This window comes from Chrysemys picta, unplaced genomic scaffold, assembly GCF_011386835.1.
Source record: "Chrysemys picta bellii isolate R12L10 unplaced genomic scaffold, ASM1138683v2 scaf117, whole genome shotgun sequence".
Classification (NCBI taxonomy): domain Eukaryota; kingdom Metazoa; phylum Chordata; order Testudines; family Emydidae; genus Chrysemys; species Chrysemys picta.
The window spans coordinates 105,662-120,196 of record NW_027052824.1 but is presented as its reverse complement, the minus strand read 5'-3'; the positions used below and the strand labels follow the sequence as shown (position 1 = coordinate 120,196).

Genomic DNA, 14,535 nt, shown 5'->3' with positions numbered 1-14,535 from the left:
TCAGCGATCGCCGCACCAGGCCCGGCAGGCCCCATTTGTGCTGCAGCCGCTTCCTCAGGACATGCCTCTCCAGCAGCTCTCGGCCCTCGGGGGCCACGAAGAGAGTCTCCAGGGGGCAGAACTCGATGGCCGTGCCGTGGGGCAGCAGGGGGGCGTGTGGCATGGGCGGGCTGGGCACCATCTTGGCCAGGGACTCCGCGTACAGGGTGGGGAGAGCCCTGAAGTACTGGATGTGTTTGTGCCTCACGTCGAGCTCCACGCTGCCCACCTTGCAGCTGAGCAGGGGGCAGAGCCGGTGACAGGCCAGGGGAGCCTTGTGGCCTGGGGGGATCAGTTTAGGCAGGAGCAGGTCTCTGCGCCCCAGGGTAGCCATTTTCTGAGAGCTCCTCAGCACGGCGGGCAGCTCGCCCAGTCTGATTTCCAAGCCCTTCCTGGCAATGTGTCCCAGCAGCTCCCGGGTGTCTCTGCAGCAGCGCGAGCCGGGTGCGGATTCGGACGCTCTGGCGGGGCCCTGGGAGGCCCGGGCTAAGGCTCTAGCTCTGAGGCCGGGCGTCTGGGCTGCCCTCGTCACTGGGCCTGGCCCCTTTGGAGCCCATATCCCGGATGGCCGGGGGCTGAACCGGGGGTGTGGAGATGTGGCTGGCATCAGCAGCATCAAGGACTCCTGGATCCTTCTGGGCATCCCCCATCTCTTCAGATGCACCATTCTTTGCAGATGCCGCTCCAGCTCCGTCCTGGAGCCGACGCTCAGGAAGGGCAGGGCCTGTGGTATGGTCACCACGCTGCCTGCCCCTGAGGGTCTGCGCGTGGTGGGTTTCGGTGCTGGGGGCATGAAGATCTTCAAAGTGTTCTGCAGGGTGCAGGGCAGCCCCAGGGCGTGCTGCAGCCTCTTTACCTGGACGTGCCGCTCGAGACTCGCCCTGACGTCGCTGTGGAGGAAGGGGGTCTCCACTTCGGCCAATTCTATCCTTCCGGGCACACGCAGGGCTCCAGGACTGACCTGCACCGGGGGTCTCCCAGCCAGAGATGTCAGAGCTTTCCCCGCGGCCCTGGGTGCCGCGCTCTCTTGGTCTCGCTGCCGTTTGGCCTCCCGCCCTGACATCCTGGCCCCACCTGGGGACTTGGCCAGAAACGGCACCCAGTCGGGGCGATGCGCCTGCTTCTGGGGAGCAGCCTGGGGGCTCCTTGCTCTGCCTCTGCGCAGGAAACTCCCTCCCCAGCCACGTTCCCCTTGGCTTGGAGGGAAGGGCTCGTGCTGGGCAGGAGAGGGGCCGGGGTACTCCTCATGCCTGGGAAGAAATGTGTCGTGCTGGCTCGATCCACTTCTCAGCTCCCAAGCGAGTAGGGGCGGCTCGTGCTGGAGAGAAGAGGAGCTCCGAGCTAGCCCCCAGCTGTGCAGGAACGGCTCCTTCTGGCTCCGTGCGATGTTCTGCTCCGGCTCCCAGCTGACGCGGGATGGTGTGTAGTGGCCGGACAAGGAGGTGGGAGGGGGAGGTGACCCTGGCCCGGCAGGGACCCACGCGCCGGCCCTGTTGGTGTACGCCAGCCGCTCAGCTTTCCGGGCTGCCTCGTTGCACACGGCGCAGTCTGCGTCGTCACACAGCAGCTGGCGGATGGAGCGGCGCCTGGCGGCTCGGCGAGCACAGCTGGGGGGTTCCCGGCACAGCTGGTCACGCGGCTGCGTCACCCGCTGCTTCTTTGCACCTAAAACAGAACAGCAGAGAGGGCTTCTGAGGAGAGACGGGAACGTGGAGCTGCTGCGTGCCCCGGGCCAGGAGCCACGGAAGCTCCCTGAACGTAGCGGGGGCCAAGGGCTCCCAAACCATGACCCCCCCCACACTCATACTGCCCCAAGCCCGAATCCCCGCTCCCACCCTGCTCCTAACCCTGAGGCCCTACCCCTGTGCCACTCCTTCTCCAGGAGTTCCTGCCCTCCTGTGACCCATTCCCCACAAGGCCCTGCCCCACACCGCCACTTCACCCCAAGCTCCACTCCTCCGCCACTGCTTCCCTCCAAGACCCTGCCCCGCGCTTTCCCTTTCTTCTCTGCACCCCCTGTCTCCTGTTCCTCGCCCGGCCCCCTCCTTCCAGTGCCCTGGCCCCAGGCCGCTCTGCGCTGCTGCTCCAGAACCTGGTATGCTGAGGTTGTGAGCGCACGGGGCCGATGAAACACTCCGCCGGCACCACGCCAGGCCCCTCCCAAAGACTGCCAGTGCTGTGAACCCAGCCAGGGCATCGTGCCAGGGCTGTGAACCCGGCCAGGGCATCGTGCCAGGGCTGTGAACCCGGCCAGGGCATCGTGCCAGGGCTGTGAACCTGGCCAGGGCATCGTGCCAGGGCTGTGAACCCGGCCAGGGCACTGTCCCAGTACCAGAAACCCAGACAGCGCATCGGCCTAGTGCAAATAACCCAGCCGGTGCCCCATCCTGCAGAAATGGATCTCGCCAGTGTGCGGTATCCCAGGTAAACTCTCTGGCAAATGCCGGGGCTGGCAGCACCTAGATCCTGGGTCTTGCCAGCCCTGGTACGATGCACACCCCTATCCAAGACAGAGCAGACGGCGTGAAATAAAGAGACAAGATCTGCTGGGCAGGGGGCAGTGCCTCCTGCTGGCAAAGCTGCCCTGTTCCGGAGGCTCCTGGGAAGGGCAGGGAGCCCGGAAGGACATGGGGACAACCAGCCAGGGGGGACAGACAATCGGGGTTTGCCTCCAGATGACGGATTATTAGCACCATGTCAGCTTATCCCAGCACCACTCAGCACCTTGGCTCCCACTCTCATCCCCTGGGGCAGGCCAAGCCTGGGGGGCCTCGTGTGAGACCCCAGGGACAGCGTGGAGGGCTTGGGAGAGACCCTGGGATTCTGAGCCCGGGAGCCGGCAGGGAGCGCGAGGCAGAGCCTTACCTTCTCCCTCGTCCTCCGTCCCCCTCCGCCAGAGCCTGCTGACCAGGAGAGCCTGCGGGAGCCAAGGAAGTGGCAGAGTTACGTGGCACCCAGACTGAGGCCATGCATAGACTCATAGACTTTAAGGTCAGAAGGGACCATTATGATCATCTGGTCTGACCTCCCGCATGATGCAGGCCACAAAGCCGTCCCAACCCTTTCCCTTGAATCTGCTGTTGAAGTCCCCAAATCCTGTGGTTTAGAGACTTCAATTAGCAGAGAATCCTCCAGCTAGCGACCCCTGCCCCATGCTGCGGAGGAAGGCGAAAAACCTCCAGGGCCTCTGCCAATCTATCCTGGAGGAAAATTCCTTCCTGACCCCAAATATGGCGATCAGTAAAACCCCGAGCACATAGGCAAGATTCTCCAGCCTGACCCTCATTAGCCATTATACTATTTACCAGCGATGGCACGCTGTCCCTCCCGCCCAGCCCAGACCGGTGCCAAGAGTGCCCGCGCTTCCCTCCACCTCCTGCAGCTGGAGAACTCCAGGCTCCTTCGGCCACGCCCCGGGCTCCCCACCCGAGTGTAATTGGAACAATCCTAGATCCCCTCCCCCCCCGACATCGGGGCATCGCCACACTGTGGGCCCTGGGTCTACCCTTGCCGGGGGTGATTTCTGCCCCTGGTGTTTTGAGTCGAATGGGGACCAGGCCCTTGGGCTTCCCAATGTGCTCTGGCTTCCTCTTCTCTCCCTGTCTCCCCTGGTTCCCACCTGCGAGCCCAGTTCCCCAACTGATCTGGGATGGAGGCAGGACTCTGCCTGCCCGAGGCAGGATCCCCGACTGACCACACCCAACGGCTGTCCAAAGATCTGTCCCGACTTCCCCCTTTCCCCCAGGGACCCAGGAAAGCTTGTGGCTTTGGGAGGGAGCTGGGAGGGTTTGTTGGTCAGCTTCCCCGAGCGTAGGGAAATAACTGGCCAGAGGCGGCTCAGTGCCGGGGTGCCAGGGAACCACGAGGGAGAGCCCTGGCATTTCTAGCACTAGTTGGTGGTCGAGGCAGTAAGGAAAAACCCATGAATGGAGCCACAAGCTCGGTCTGTGGCCCTGTCTCTCTCTGCGGATGTGCCATGCCAGCCCAACGGGGCCTGGTCAGAACAGGGGGCCTCGGGCGCTCCCACCCACCCTCCCTTCCATGGGGCTGTGTCCAGGCAAGCTCTGCTGAGAGCACAGAACTGCTGCTGGGGGCTGTGGGGGGGCGGTCCTCCTACCATCCTGCTGCTCCAGGAGAAGCTGTGCTGGGTCGCCATGGCCATCCAGATGACCAGGACCAGAAGGACGCAGGTGTACAACACCCAGGAGCTGTCCCAGCAGGCACAGAACCAGCTCTGCGTGATCCCCATCCCCGTGCCAAACATGCTGGGGAGGACGGTCTGGACGCGCACTGGGGTGGAGATGCTGCACTCCTGGCTGTTGCTGCCACTGGATCTCTCCTGAGGGGCTTTGTTCCAATGAGCATCATAAAGGGCCAGGACCAGGTGGGTCCTGACATCACAAAGGGACTGCAGGCATCAGAGGTGGGCAAGATGCTCAGCTCCCTGCAGCCCCTCCCCAGCCCCCCATGTAGATACTTAGAGACTGTGACTGAGTCATCCCGTAACTTTCTCTTCGTTAAGCGAAAGAGATTGAGCTCCGGGAGTCTCTCACTAGTCTGTGTGGTGGGAAGAACATCTCAACAGCCCAACTCTGTGGCATTTAATTTCAAAAGGGGGAACTATGCAAAAATGAGGGGGTTAGTTAAACAGAAATTAAAAGGGACAGTGACTAAAATGAAATCCCTGCAAGCTGCAGGGCGCTTTTTAAAGACACCATAATAGAGGCCCAACTTCAGTGTATCCCCCAAATTAAGAAACACAGTAAAAGAACTAAAAAAGAGCCACCGTGGCTAAACAACCATGTAAAAGAAGCAGTGAGAGATAAAAAGACTTCCTTTAAAAAGTGGAAGTCAAATCCTAGTGAGGTAAATAGAAAGGAGCATTAACACTGCCAAATTAAGTGTAAAAATGTAATAAGAAAAGCCAAAACGGAGTTTGAGGAATGGCTAACCAAAAACTCAAAGGGTAATAACAAAATGTTTTTTAAGTACATAAGAAGCAGGAAGCCTGCTAAACAACCACTGGGGTCCCTTGATGATCGAGATACAAAAGGAGCGCTTAAAGACGATAAAGTCATTGCAGAGAAACTAAATGGATTCTTTGCTTCAGTCTTCACGGCTGAGGATGTTAGGGAGATTCCCAAACCTGAGCCGGCTTTTGTAGGTGACCAATCTGAGGAACTGTCACAGATTGAAGTGTCACTAGAGGAGGTTTTGGAATTAATTGATAAACTTCACATTAATAAGTCACAAGGACCACATGGCATTCACCCAAGAGTTCTGAAAGAACTCAAATGTGAAATTGTGGAACTATTAACTAGGGTTTGTAACCTGTCCTTTAGATCGGCTTCTGTACCCAACGACTGGAAGATAGCTAATGTAACGCCAATATTAAAAAAGGTCTCTACAGGTGATCCCGGCAATTACAGACCAGTAAATCTAAAGTAGGTGTGACGAAATGGAGGATTTTCTTGTCTATTTTCTTGTTTTCGGTGGGGTTTCAATGGTTTGCATGCGGAGGGGGTGGGACTCAGTGTCCCTGGGTGTTACTGGTTTAACGAGGTGATGGGAGAGGGAGTTTGTTGTTACAGAGGACCGGAGAGGCAATGTGGGACGCCAGCCAATGGCCTGGAGGATGGATACCCCAGCGACCGGTGACCCGGAGACCCAGCTGAGGAATCGCAGCCGGTTCTGGCCAGTGGGAGGACAATGGCTGCAGAGTGAGGAGCCAGTGACCTAATCAGCCGGTTCCAGCCAGAGGACAGAAGCGAGGAGAGGAGGCCCCGGTTTATGACACTGTTTACCTGGAGAGAAGACAATGGACAGAGGCCGGGTTTGGGGCCAGGGATCTCAGATGCCCAGCTGGGAAGCAGGGGGGCTCTGGGCTGGAGAGGGGGAGCAGGCAAAGCCCACCTGGATGCAGAGAGACTGGGATGTGCTGGGCTGAGGGAGGCCAGGCCTGAGTCCCTGAGAGTTTCCTGTGCTGTGTTCAACTTTCAATAAATCTTCCTGTTTTATGCTAGCTGAGAGTCACTCCGGTCTAGAGAACAGGGTTGCATCAACCCCTTTGGGGGTGGAGGCCCCGGGGGTCCAGAGCGAGTGGACTCCCTGAGGGGGCCCACGGCAGAGACAGACGTGCTAAGGCTCAGAGAGGTGCGGCTCCAGGAGGCACCCCCCACAGACCGCACGGGGCCAAGAGCGGGCACGATCTGTGAGTCTGTGACAGTAGGTACAGGGCAAATTAGTCAAAACAATAGTAAAGAATAAAATTGTCAGACACATAGAAGAACATAAATTGTTGGGCAAAAGTCAACATGGTTTCTGTATAGGGAAATCATGTCTTACTAATTTATTCTTTGAAGAGGTCAACAAACATGTGGACAAGGGGGATCCAGTGGACATAGTGTACTTAGATTTCCAGAAAGCCTTTGACAAGGTCCCTCACCAAAGGTTCTTACGTAAATTAAGTTGTCATGGGATAAAAGGGAAGGTCCTTTCATGGATTGAGAACTGGTTAAAAGACAGGGAACAAAGGGTAGGAATTAATGGTAAATTCTCAGAATGGAGAGGGGTAACTAGTGGTGTTCTCCAAGGGTCAGTCCTAGGAACAATCCTATTCAACTTATTCATAAATGATCTGGAGAAAGGGGTAAAAAGTGAGGTGGCAAAGTTTGCAGATGATACTAAACTGCTCAAGATAGTTAAGACCAAAGCAGACTGTGAAGAACTTTAAAAAGATCTCACAAAACTAAGTGATTGGGCAACAAAATGGCAAATGAAATTTAATGTGGATAAATGTAAAGTAATGCACACTGGAAAAAATAACCCCAACTATACATACAATATGATGGGGGCTAATTTAGCTACAACAAATCAGGAAAAAGATCTTGGAGTTATCGTGGATAGCTCTCTGAAGTTGTCCGTGCAGTGTACAGAGGCGGTCAAAAAAGCAAACAGGATGTTAGGAATCATTAAAAAGGAGATAGAGAATAAGACAGAGAATATATTATTGCCCTTATATAAATCAATGGTATGCCCACATCTGGAATGCTGCATGTAGATGTGGTCTCCTCATCTCAAAAAAGATATACTGGCACTAGAAAAGGTTCAGAGAAGGGCAACTAAAATGATTAGGGGTTTGGAAAGGGTCCCATATGAGGAGAGATTAAAGAGGCTAGGACTTTTCAGCTTGGAAAAGAGGAGACTAAGGGGGGATATGATAGAGGTATATAAAATTATGAGTGATGTGGAGAAAGTAGATAAGGAAAAGTTATTTATTTCTTCTCATAATACAAGAACTAGGTGTCACCAAATGAAATTAATAGGCAGAAAGTTTAAAACAAATAAAAGGAAGTTCTTCTTCACACAGCGCACAGTCAACTTGTGGAACTCCTTACCTGAGAAGGTTGTGAAGGCTAGGACTATAACAGAGTTTAAAAGAGAACTGGATAAATTCATGGAGGTTAAGTCCATTCATGGCTATTAGCCAGGACGGGTAAGGAATGGTGTCCCTAGACTCTGTTTGTCAGAGATCACTTGATCATTACCTGTCAGGTTCACTCCCTCTGGGGCACCTGGCATTGGCCACTGTCGGTAGACAGGATACTGGGCTGGATGGACCTTTGGTCTGACCGAGTACGGCTGTTCTTATGTTCTTATGGTCTAGGCATCAGGGTTTCTAACCTTTGAATCATTCTTGCAGCTTTTTTCTGACTTCTCTTTCATTGATAACATCCTTCTGGATGGCGTTCACCAGCATAAGCCCTTGGAGAATGGCATTAAATTGGAGTAACACCACAGTGAATCAGGCAGGTGCGGTGAGGCTCCGGATGGGACTGGTCCCCAGACCAGGTGTCTGTCTGTCAACATCCCCTGGCCACTGTCGGAAGACATGATACTGGGCTAGATGGACCTTTGGTCTGACACAGTATGGCCGTTCTTATGTTCTTATGTGTCACCATCTTCCACCCTGGCACTGTTCCATTCAGAGACAGGGAGAGGAGAATGTTCAGAAGAAAATCTGATTAAGCAATTCTCTGCTCAGTATGACTAAGGAGACCTCCATTTACTGTACACATTCACACAGCATTGCTCATGCTTGCATTTCATCAGGAGATTCGCTATATTTAATGCAAAGCCTCAACTGCTGGAGTCACGTGATTATATGAGACTCTCAGCTTCCATGACAACAAGAAGTAAGTTTCTGGCATTCATGGTTATTCAGGAGAGAAAAAATGTGACCCAAATGCATCCTAAAGATTGAAAACCCAGAAGGTGAATAAACAGAATCCAAATTTATTATTATTATTATTATTAAAAATCGTGGTTTTGGAACCAATCTCTCAATTTTTGGGGGTCCTGAATCAAGATTTTTGCACTTTGGAGGTTCATAATACTGAAATTAAAACTGTTCTGTTTGCAACACATTTGTGACCTCTTGATAACCCTCTTATTTTTCATGTAGAGTTTAAATAAATAAAAATAAACTGAGTTGTGGAGTTTTATTTTTGATAAATCTGGGAATTAAAGCAGCAGCCATTTCTGTATTATTATTAGAGCTGGTCCAAATTTTCAAAAGAAATATTTTTGCTGATTTTCTTTTTTCAAAACAAATACATTTGTACAACAAATTATTGATATTGTCAAAATTCTTCATTTCCCCCCCTAAAAATATGGTCGTATTTGATTTTATTTTCAAAAATTGTATCCAAAAATGTGTTGACATCTTTTCTTTCATGAACAATCATTTTGATTGTGTTTTTATAACAATCTTTTGGGAGAAAACACAAATGGACCCGTTAAAAAATGTTTGTTGGGGTGTGATTTTTTTTTCAATCTCCCTCCCAAACAACACTTCCTTATTTACTTGCTCTATACCGCTCATGATTTTATAGACCTCAATCATATCTCCCCTGAGCCGTCTCTTTTCCAAGCTGAAAAGTCCCAGTCTTATTAATCTCTCTTCATATGGAAGCCATTCCATACCCCTAATCATTTTGGTTGCCCTTTTCTGAACCTTTTCCAAGTCCAAGATATCTTTTTTGAGATGGGGCGATCACATCTGCACGTAGTATTCAAGGTGTGGGTGTCCCATGGGTTTCTAGAGAGGCAACATGATATTTTCTGGCCTATTATCTATCACTTTCTTAATGATGCTCAGCGCTCTGTTTGCTTTGTTGACTGCCGCTGCACATTGAGTGGATGTTTTCAGAGAACTATCCACAATGACTCCAGGATCTCTTTGCACTCTTTGATCACATGCACTGCAGTAGCCCCTCCCTTCCGAGGACAACATTGTGGTGGACTCTGCTTCCCTGTGACCCTGTGTGTGCTGTGATGTATAAAGATGGTCTGATGGTTAGGGGGCTAGGCTGGGAATTGGGGGATCTAGGTTCTGTCCCCAACTTGGAAGCTCATTTATGATACAAGCTTGGCAGCTGGGGTGGGGTAGACTGGGGTGATATCCAAGAAAACCACATTTGGGCCTTAGGTATATGCTCTGGAGTGGGGAAGGGAAGATGCCAGGAACCTGGCTGTGTCCTAACAAACTCCCCCCAGTAACAGCCAATCCGCTGGGACAGCCCTGCAGAATTCCCTGGATCTCTGTGGGGCACGAGTCAGCTGATCCAGGGAGCCACGCCCCACTAGAAGGGGTTTGCTGATTGGACTCTTCTCCGATGAATAATTCCCAGAATCCTCCGACGGATCTGCTTGGTTTTCAAGCTGTCGATGATGGGGTTCAGGATGCGATGGGGGAGGGGGGCACCAGCAGGTAGGCATCGGCCAGGAGCATGTGCGTGAAGGGGGACAGGTGCCTCCCAAATCTGTGTATTATGAACAACCTAATGAGTGGGATGTAGATGGCGCAGCAGGTGTGAGAGATGCAGGTGCTGAATGCCTTGACGTGCTCTTCCCAGGAGGCAGTGCTCAGGACGGCCTTCAGGATCATGACATATGATGGGTGGATGGACAAGGAATCCAATCCCTTGGTCAGTACCATGGCAGTCAGACCGTACAAGTTGACCTGTTGACCTGTTTTGTCCCCATGGGCCAACCTCCGCACATCCGAGTGCAGGCAGAAGGGAAGCCTTTTAATGAGGAAGACAACTGGCAGCATCACACAGACTGCCCGCAATAGAATCACCGCCCCTGCCTTTGTGCTCCTGGCATTTGTCAAGAGCATATCTCGGAGGGTTGCATATGGCCACAAAGCCGTCAAACGCCATGGCGACCCAGGACCCCAGACTCCGCGGTGGAGAAGGCTGGATGAAATACATCTGGATAACGCAGGCATTGAAATGGATGGAGCTGGAATCCAATCAGAAGATGCTCAGCATGGTGGGCAAGGTGAAGACAGATAAGCCCAAGTCTGCCAATGCCAGCGTCGAAAGGAAATAGAACATTGGGATGAGGAGACTGTGGTCCAGCCATATGACAGAGAGCATGATGTAGTTCACTGAGCACAGAGGGAAAGCCATCCAATAATAGACATGCTGCAGCCCTGGAATTCCTGTGAGGATTAAAGCCAAGTGGCTGAAGCCAGTCTGACTCATCGCTGATGTCTCATGCATTCAGTGTCCTCTGTAGGTCCAAACAACAACTGTAATAACAGCAGCATTATCCATTTATAGGTCATCTACCAAAATACTACATTAAAAGAACATTATTAAGGTTACAAAGTCAAGCACTTAAAAGTTAGGGCATGACAGAATTAAGACTGCCTGCCAGCCCTCTTTGTGTGTATCCCTCATGAGACAGTTTGTTATTACAGGCCACGTAGAATTTAGCAACAGGACCTCTGCCTCATTCAGTGCATAGCATGGACCGTGCTCGCTTCATGAGCAGCTATTCAAACTCTGATTGCTGTTCCTTGATCCGGGTCTGGCCTCTGGCTTTATTCAAACCCTGTACTGAAGACAGAGGAATTAATTTGTTTTCCAATTATTATGTCCATTGTAGAGATTGGGGAAATGAGGCACAGGGAGATCAAGGTAAAAAGTGTCCCCTACTTCAGCATGGCCAAGCTGAGACGCCAGGACTGGAATCTTCAGAGTACTTAGCGTTAGGCAGCGCTTTGTATGTTCAAAACACAGTCCCCAGTGGCACCAGTGAGTGTTCAGTGCCTCTGCACCCAGGATATGAGGATCACACAATTAGTGACACGTTCGGTTTAAGTGACTTGCCCAGTATCACACAGTCAGTCTGTGGCAGAGGCAGGGATCCGATCCAATTCTCCAGGGCAGCACTCAATAGCCTTCACCCTGAGACCATCCTCTCTCTTCCAGTGTACGTTGCTCTCACAAACTCTGCCTCAGCCTGATTGACGTTTACCCAGATCACCAAAAATAAACATGGATTCTCCCAGTTCTGCCCTCAGATGCGGTTGTGAGACTCCCTTTGGGGAGAGCGAAGTTGCCCCAGTCAAAGTCAAAGCAGAATTTGGTCAAACGGGAGTGGCACTAGGTAACTGGCAATGCCCAGATGCTGTGGGGATGGGTGCCAGACAGAAAGAAAGGAAGGAAGGAAAAAAGAAAAAAAAAAGAATGGTCAGCAGACAAAATGCAGTTAAACCAGAGAGAACTTACTACTGCAGGATCAGAAATAATGTGATTATTTTTGTATCTGGATGGATTTTTTATTTGGAACAAAGTTATATAAAATGTTTTAGTAGCTCTGTCATCTCCCTTCAAAGCCCGCAAGCCCATTCCCCAAACCTACACTGATGGGAGGAAAAACGGAGTTGTGTTTCTAAATTGCCAATAAAAGATCAAAGGGAAGGAAAAAATTCGGAATCGCGGCCATCAGCAAACACTGCGGCGTTGTCATGACGGTCTGAAATGTCAGCAATAAAAATGACAGCGGCAGAGTCAGTTTAACATGAGAAGAGCCTGCCATATTTTTATGCAGCGCAAGGAGTGGGGATCACTTCTTATGTACATTTACAGGACAACAGATGCTAAATAGGGTTGATGTCCAGAGGAAAAATCCAAATCGACCTGGGAATGCTATAAATGTGGTTAATGCAGATAGGCTCCAAAGCATCTTCGTCAATCTCCCAGTGTCTGCTCAGTCGGTTCGGCCAGCTGGCAAAGTGGAACACTTCCCCACTCTTTCCAGGGCAGGAGAGCTCAGATTAACATGAGCTAGCACAAATTGTACTTCACTGGGGGTTTCCATACGTCCACAGAGCCACATTCTCAGCTCCCTTTGTTCAGTTTGTGAGTCAAGTGTGCTTTGCCTGGGTGGTTAGAAAGTCAAAACCGAGTAAGAACGTCAAGATGTGGCTGGAGCAGACAGTGGCAAATGCCTTTTGGCTATGAACTTTGAGGAGCCTCACTGCATGGCATGAAAGGTTATGAGGTGTAGGGAAGAGCTTGCTTTGTCCTCACCCACAACTATTTCACATTTGGGGACAATATATACCTTCAAGTCAGTGGCACTGCTATGGGTACCCACATGGCCCCACAGTATGCCAACATTTTTATGGTTGACTTAGAACAATGCTTCCTTAGCTCTTGTCCCCTAACGCCCCTACTCTACTTGCGCTACATTGATGACATCTTCATCATCTGGACCCATGGAAAAGAAGCCCTTGAGGAATTCCACCATGATTTCAATAATTTCCATCCCACCATCAACCTCAGCCTAGATCAATCCACACAAGTGGTCCATTTCCTGGACACTACTGTGCTAATAAGCGATGGTCACATAAATACCACCCTATACCGGAAACCTACTGACCGCTACACTTACCTACATGCCTCCAGCTTCCATCACGATCCATTGTCTACAGCCAAGCTCTAAGATATAACCGCATTTGCTCCAATCCCTCAGATAGAGACAAGCACCTACAAGATCTCTATCAAGCATTCTTAAAAAACTACAATACCCACCTGCTGAAGTGAAAAAACAGATTGACAGAGCCAGACGAGTACCCAGAAGTCACCTCCTACAAGACAGGCTCAACAAAGAAAATAACAGAACACCACAGCTGTCACCTTCAGCCCCGAACTAAAAACTCTCCAGTGCATCATCAGAGATCTACAACCTATCCTGAAAGATGATCCTTTACTCTCACAGATCTTAGGAGACAGACCTGTCCTCGCTTACAGACAACTCCTCAACCTAAAGCAAATACTCACCAGCAACCACACATCACTGAACAAAAACACTGACCCAGGAACCTATCCTTGTAACAAAGCCCGATGCCAACTCTGTCCACATATCTATTCAAGTGACATCATCATAGGACCTAATCACATCAGCCATACCATCAGGGGCTCGTTCACCTGCACATCTACCAATGTGATATATGCCATCATGTGCCAGCAATGCCCCTCTGCCATGTACATTGGCCAAATCGGACAGTCTCTACGCAAAAGAATTAATGGACACAAATCTGACATCAGGAATCATAATACTCAAAAACCAGTGGGAGAACACTTTAACCTGTCTGGTCATTCAGTGACAGACCTGCGGGTGGCTATCTTACAACAGAAAAACTTCAAAAACAGACTCCAACGAGAGACTGCTGAGCTGGAATTGATAAGGACTGGGAATGGCTGAGCCATTACAAACATTGAATCTATCTCCCCTCGTAAGTATTCTCACACTTCTTATCAAACTGTCTGTACTGGGCTAGCTTGATTATCACTTCAAAAGTTTTTTTCTCTTACTTAATTGGCCTCTCAGAGTTGGTAAGACAACTCCCACCTGTTCATGCTCTCTGTATGTGTGTATATATATCTCCTCAATATATGTTCCACTCTATATGCATCCGAAGAAGTGGGCTGTAGTCCACGAAAGCTTATGCTCTAATAAATTTGTTAGTCTCTAAGGTGCCACAAGTACTCCTGTTCTTTTTGCGGATACAGACTAACACGGCTGCTACTCTGAAATAGTAACAGAGAGTCCTGTGGCACCTTTAAGACTAACAGATGTATTGGAGCATAAGCTTTCGTGGCTGAATGCCCACTTGGTCGGATGGGCATTCACCCACGAAAGCTTATGCTCCAATACATCTGTTACTCTTAAAGGTGCCACAGGACTCTCTGTTGCTTTTTACAGATCCAGACTAACACGGCTACCCCTCTGATACTTGTTTCAATAGTATGTCTGTCCAAAGCTTGCAAATCGCTCAGTAACAAAGCAGAACAGTTTAAAGCGCTGTCGCCACGATGGGATTAATCAAAGTGACAAACGCTGCCCAGAGCCCTTCTAGCACCATGAGCGACAATTCCCATGGGATCATTTGAACACAGGCTTCCCCGAACAAGCCAACATGGATTTTCAGTGACACTAAGAAAAAGCTCTGACTGCAATTGAAGTGACTGGAGTCAGAGAGAGGAGAACTTTGGTAACCGACAAGAGAGACTGTTCGTAACTTTCAAACAGGAGGAAACAGAACCATTGTGAAATCAGTATCATTAGTGATTGTGTATATGTGCCATACATATCATTGGATATAGGAACAATGAGCTTATTGATCAGACCCCG

The 14,535-nt window shown here is 50.6% G+C and overlaps 1 pseudogene; it reads right to left on the bottom strand.

Moving 5' to 3' along the window:
- Nucleotides 1-9,778: 9,778 nt before the first annotated feature.
- Nucleotides 9,779-10,517, bottom strand: LOC135978108 (olfactory receptor 51L1-like; annotated as a pseudogene).
- Nucleotides 10,518-14,535: the final 4,018 nt, after the last annotated feature.